The sequence below is a fragment of the Lolium perenne genome, chromosome 7 (genome assembly GCF_019359855.2).
Source record: "Lolium perenne isolate Kyuss_39 chromosome 7, Kyuss_2.0, whole genome shotgun sequence".
Taxonomy (NCBI): Eukaryota; Viridiplantae; Streptophyta; class Magnoliopsida; order Poales; family Poaceae; genus Lolium; species Lolium perenne.
In genome coordinates, this window is record NC_067250.2 from 317,666,224 (window position 1) to 317,672,917 (window position 6,694).

A 6,694-nucleotide genomic window follows, 5' to 3' on the forward strand; every position below is an offset into this window, starting at 1 on the left:
TGTGTTACCAATAAAATTGTAGTAACACATCATTTGTGTGGCAAGTTTGGCCAGTAACATATCCTACGTAAGATCTGAAAACGTGTTACAAAGATACTAGTATAGTAACATGTACTTTTGTGTTACTCAAACAGTGTTACAAATTTTAGATTGTAGTAACACAAAATCATGTGTTGTATATAGTGTTACACAAGATCCCACAAGTATATGGTCAAAGGATAATAGAAGGGGTTGTTATCCAAGAAGAAGGTGGCAAATGCTAAGAGAGATGGGACATTGGGAAAAATGGACCTAAAAAAGAGAGTTCTTCAATTGTAAGCCATTGAGGCCGAGGTCAAATTGCTCGCCAAGGATAACAGGATCATGTTCGCTGGCTTGAGCCTCATGGACCGGATAAACCGGGCTTGGTTCGAGAAGAAGAAAATGAGCGTCCGCCAACGCGATGAGTGATCTTCCTCGCAAATCTATCTTACTTTAGTATATTTCATATGCAACTTGTGTCCTTCTGCACTCTGATTCGGTACTACGTATGAACTATGTGATTCACTAATTACTTGTAATTTGTTAGCACTATATTCTATTTTGGTGGCATTTTTCATTCATATGTTACCAATTGGGTTAAATACGAGAAAAGGCAAAAGACCACGCGAGCGGTGGCCATGTGGAGCAGCAGCCTCGCCAAAGAGTGATTTGCATTCAAGAAGATTCAGCGGTATGTATCTCACAACCAATGTTCAATGAAAGCATAGTGGTGCTCACTGAGAGAGAGAACACTAACAACGAAGCATAAGGAGGTTAGTGTCCAGCACGATATACCACAAACATGTTAGTTGTGACATGATAAGAGTGTTCAAGTAAGAATGTTCGATATATGGCACGTGATGAGAGAAGGTCGATTCGATGAATAAATCCTCATATAACATATGAGATTACTAAAAATCTAATAGAAACAACAATAAAGTAAAAAAAATGTCTTCTTTTGACATGAAGTTTCTCCAATTACGCTAAAGTTGTACACCATGCATTCATTTTTGATGGGAAGCCCATCAACCACCATCATATTGCCTTCGTTGTTTCCAAATCTTTTTTAATCTACATGTTTCCTATCTTATATTTATATTAATTCAAATATTATTAGTTTTGTATTTTATCCGGTAAGACCGTCGCCTTGATTACTTCCTCTGCATGATCAACCATGACTAGTTGGCTTTGACGATAAAAAGATAGCGAAGGCAGCGCATGATCGGCCGCTCAAGAGGAAGAACACGATCACGCGAGGGATCTTGATTTATTTTATTTATTTATTAGAAAGGCTATTTTGTTCGTTTGATCAACAAATCTGATGTCTTTTGAGGAAAAAATTCCTTTCCCTCCATCTGTTCGGTTATTTTGGTTGAGAGGGAAAATCAGTGGATGAATTTTTTAGTTATTCGCGCTAACACACATTTTTTCCCTCCATTGACACCTCCTATAAATCCAGCCCTTCTAATTAAACTCTTTTCGCCAGAGACATACCAATCTCTCCCGGAAAAAACGCATCTTTTCCCCTCCATCGCCCTCCACCGCGCCGCCACCACGAGTGCTCCTCCCTGTCGCCGCCCAGTGAGCTGTCCACCGCCGTTCCTCGCACCACTGAGCCACCCATCACCGCGCGGTCCTCCCTGTCGCACTGGGAACTCGATTCCCCAACTCCCGGTTGCGCCTGACGGCTCGCCCGCCCCCCTCCATCTCCCAGGCCTCAACATCGCGTGGAGTACAGACATTTCTTTAGCCCCCTGCAGCACGTGGTAATTGGCCAGCCACGAGCGCTTCCTCAATTTGATGCTTGAAATTGATTTGGAACATCGTTGGTAATTTCTTGCATTCACATGTTTCTTGTGGTAGTATTACTCAGTTGTGCCACCCAAATTGCAGAGGGGACTCCACAACTTGTTATTCTTTATTTCCTTGTCCGTGAGTACAAACTTGTTCTAGGTTGTTTCTCCTCTACGTGCTGATGATACCACATTACTTCTATTACTTCCTTCATTTGAAGATGTCTCAGATCATGCACAATAACGTAGCAGAGTTTCAGATTACTTAGTCAGTTCATTCTCTGAGAAAAGATGAATAAAAAGGACAACTACGTTGCACTATGGCTATGGGCCTAGCTGAACATAGATTATATTCTATGCTTCAAGTACTGAAACCAACAGTAGTGTTACTCTTAGGTTAAATTCGTCAGTTATAAGTTAAAAATTTGAGACTAAAACAGAACTAACACCAATTAGTTTGAGGCACTGACTTTACTGCAAGGCTCCTGCAATCTGGAGCTATTCCTGTGGGTTCCATTTTCTTTTCCTTCCTGAAACTTGAACATAAGTTAACTGCTACTGACAAGAAAATTTACATCTGCCTTCTAACTTCTCTCAGAAATTATGGGTCATATCAACTCTTTACTGGTTGTACCATTTGATCGACCAACCATACAAGTAGGGTTTCTTTCTCAACCAGTCAGATCCGCTCTAAGCTATTAGTAGTAGGAACTTAATTATCTTTATGCATTTCAGAGCTATGCAGGCGATTTTATAATTGACAAGCAAATGTATAAGCTAAAAATAGCTCTCACACTAGTATTGCTTAGCTGCAGCAAATTAAGAAGAAACTCTACTATGAACAAATTAGCAACCGTAGAACAAGGCTCCCATGTGTATGTAAAATCGAAACTGTTTACTGAACTTTTATTTTTTTGCTGAGAGTTATTTTATAATTAAACCATGTTCTCTTATTTTGAGATGCACATGATACTACAATATGTGTGTGTGCTTCGAGGCTTGCCTACATAATAGTCATGGCTTAAATAGATTTGATTGGTCAACTTGAAATAACTCGATTGGTATTCTTAGTCATATCTAGGGTTGTGATGGACATGTTGACCATATACCTGCACTATGTCGATGTAAATCAAGGGGTCGAAATTCTACAAATATTTATGATAAGGCTATGAGAAAATTTTCGAATATAAGAAGAGGTTAAAGAATTTCTTTTCTCTTTTCTTGTATGCATTTCTGTCGATATTTTACTTTCTGTAGGAAATTCTCCAATCAAACAATAATGCTATTTAAGGAGCCTCTGCAGTTTGGATCGGGATCCATCTCGGCACCTTGCTCTGGTCTGCTGCCGTCTGCCAGAAGATCCCACGGTACGCCTGGTGTTCATACTGCAGAGGCTGTGCTATTTGCTGATTCTTGAATCCACCGAATAACTCGTGGTCAAACTGCATAGGTGGGGTATTTGCTGATCTGTCATGTATGGCTCTGTCATGTCGAGGCGTACAGGACTACAGGCAAACCATACCACAGTAAGTTGATGTTCGCATTGTTTAGTCTATCTGGCCCAAGGCGCATATCCAAAGCCCTTCTCTGTGCCAAAATTCATGCTTTGGTGTACCATGGCCTAAGCATCAGAGATTGATTGATAGTCAAATCTTCGGTCCTTGCTCTGCACAAGTACTCATCCGTTGGTTCTGTCTCATCATGGTGGCATACAGGTTACTACCCTAGAAGGTGCCCTGGTTTGTGGAGCGCATGTGCACTGGAAGAGGCAGCTGACCGTCGTGGTTGCAGTTGGGATCTTCACGGCTCCGATTGTTGTGTCCTTCCGCATTGACAACTATGTCTGCAAAGCAAGGTTAGCCCTGTGGTATTTTAGATGAGTTCCAATTTTTATATTTTTGTTATATTGTTAGTTGAGCTAAATAAGAATATCTGCTTAGTTGTGCTTGCATCACATTGTGAGATATAGGATTCTTGGGAACAACAAGCATATTTTCTTCCTTTTTTTCTTCGAGTATAAGATGAGGTTAAATTAGATAGTTTCTTAGATGTGTCTACATCACATTCTGAGATATAAGACAATACACAGCATGAACAGCCAAGAGACGGGAAACAATTGAACTAATTGTAAAAATATTGAAAATTGGAACATTGTAGTTGCGGTATGGTTTAAATCTTGGTCGACAGTTCATGAACTAAGTGCTGTTAATGTTCATCTTCTATTACTGAAACTATATACAGTTTTTTCTGTCTCTGTTTATCATTATGACATTATAAATCATTGTCCAAGCATAGTCTGGAAGTACTTATATGTCCATCGCTAAGAGTTGGCAGATCAATATATATAATATTAGTTAGCAATGTGTTCCATTTCATCACATAATTGACTACAAAATACTATCCTTGCATTTGGTCATTCTATTCCCGGTCATGGTACTCCAGGCGGTGGTTTGATTCTATTTTGTAGCCAAGCGCTATTCTATACCTTACCTTTTTTCTTTACCATGGCTCATTTAGCAATATTCAGGGCATTCCAATGATATGCAGCTACCCGGCCATTGTGCTCCCAAGATTAATACTGTAATAGTATTTGGACGATGAAGATGCTATTTCACCTAAAAAAATACTCCGGGTTCTACTATTGGAACAGAAATCTCAACTGTCAAGAACCTTTAATAGATTCCACAAATGTACTTGCTGCATATTAGCAGTCTAGTGGATGCAAGTTCTGCATGCCTTGGTTTTCTTTATCTCCATATAATTATTTTAAATTTACATCAAGTTTTGCAACTTCTGTATGCCTTAGTACGTAATATGCTTTTTTTCGCACATTTCTAGATTTAAAAAATTGATGTGACAAACATTTGTTATCTTCATTTAACCTTCACTATGCAAGGTTCATGACTAGTATTCTTGAATCATATTTCTGTACATTTAATCATAGCTATAACGTCTGGTTTCCTTTTGCAGATTCATAAGAAGGATCATTGCAGTTGAATTATCCATATAGGTTGGAAGCACAAAAATTTCGAAGATTTCACTTACCAATATATATAGTTTACATTGATGGATTGAAAATGTAATACATTGTAGTTTTTTTGTAGATGAAATGATGCAAACACAATCGTGTAATATTCTTCGTGACGCTATTTTTCTGTACTCAAATCGATATGAATGCTATGGTGTTATATGGATAATATTGTATTCACTTCATTATTGTAACAGTCTTGTATATATATTCATAATATCTTATGTTTTCAATTTGTGAAAGTGTCATGTTTCAATTTCTATGTTATTTTCATGGTATCAATCATCAATTCATTTAATAATAATAAATTAATAAATCATTTATGATTATTTATATTTAAATAAAAATATTCTATAAAATGGGGTTTTTATGTTTCTATTTAACAATTAAACCAAATAAAAAATTATAGTGTGGTACTAATATAATAGTGTTACTATGGTGTTACTATAGTTACATAAATGTGTTACTTGCCTAGTTGACAACCTTCAATTCTAGTGTTACAATATGTGAAATATTATGTGACTAATTGTGGTACCAATGCTAAATAAAAGTGTTACCAATTATGTCACTATAGTTACAAAAACATGTTACTAGCCTATTTAGTAACACGTAAGATACATGTTACTACAAAATAATTGTAACACTGTTTTTAACATATAGTATTAGTTATTATGTGTGACAATGGACACTTCCTAGTAACACGGCCTAATGGAACACATATAGACATGTGTTACTGTTTGGCCTAGTAACATAGTTTTGGACCTGTGGTAACACAAGCCAGTGTTACCAAAGCTATGTCCTGTTGTAGTGAAACTTGTCCCCCTTCGATGCAGTTTTTGTTTAAAAGCGCGAAATTTCCCCGTAAATTACAATGCAATGCTCATCCCTTTCTAAAATCTACCCCTCGATCGTCTCTAAACCTGGGATATTACAGCCTTTCCCCCTTAAAGAAAACTTCGTCCTGAAGTTGTGGTTGTAATACCTGAAGAGTTCGGGGTATGTTTTCCTCAGGTCTTCCTCTTTTTCCCAGGTGGCTTCCCTCTCGGGATGGTGCTTCCATTGTATCTTGCAGTACTTTATCGCTCGATTCCTGAGTTGTTTCCAGTTTTCCTCGAGAATCTTTGCTGGCTTCTCGATGTATGTCAAATCTGGTTGCAACTCGAGCTCTTCATGTGATACTGGTTCATCGGGGGTCTTCAGACACTTTCGGAGTTGCGACACATGGAATACATTGTGAACCTAAGATAACCTTCCCGGTAATTCCAATTCAAAGGCTATCCCTCGGTTTTGATTCAAAATCTTGAAAGGTCCGATGTACCTAGGGCTTAGCTTTCCTTTCACTCCAAACCTCTGAAGTCCTTTCATCGGGCTCACCTTAAGATATACCATGTCTCCAACTCGTGGCTCCCATGTTCTCCTCTTTTGATCGGCATAACTTTTCTGTCGGCTCTGGGCTATCTTGAGCCTATCCCTGATAATGTCAATTATTTGTTGCTTTTCCTTGACATAATCAGGGTTAAAGTCTTTACTTGCTCCGGCTTCATACCAGCATATCGGTGATCTACACTTTCTTCCATATAGAGCTTCAAACGGTGCCCTCTTGATACTGCTTTGGTAGCTATTATTGTATGAAAACTCTGCTAGTGGTAAGTGCTCTTCCCATGATCCTCCGAAGTCTAGGGCGCAAGCCCTAAGCATATCCTCTAAGATCTGGTTGGTTCTCTCGGTTTGTCCACCTGTCTGGGGATGATAAGCGGTACTATAGTCCAACTTGGATCCTAAAGCTTCGTGCAGTTGCTTCCAGAATGCTGATGTGAACACGGATCCTCGATCCGACACGATCTTCTTGGGC

The 6,694-nt window shown here is 38.6% G+C and overlaps 1 long non-coding RNA gene across 2 annotated transcripts; it reads left to right on the plus strand.

Moving 5' to 3' along the window:
• The first annotated feature begins 300 nt into the window (after positions 1-300).
• Positions 301-5,098, plus strand: LOC139832992 (uncharacterized). 2 transcript variants are annotated; one of them, XR_011747931.1, is made up of 5 exons: positions 301-1,787; positions 3,118-3,181; positions 3,265-3,340; positions 3,530-3,669; positions 4,785-5,098. It is a non-coding gene; the product is annotated as an uncharacterized lncRNA (long non-coding RNA). The 2 variants fall into 2 exon arrangements; XR_011747930.1 differs by having other exon boundaries at positions 301-3,181.
• The last annotated feature ends 1,596 nt before the right edge of the window (positions 5,099-6,694 follow it).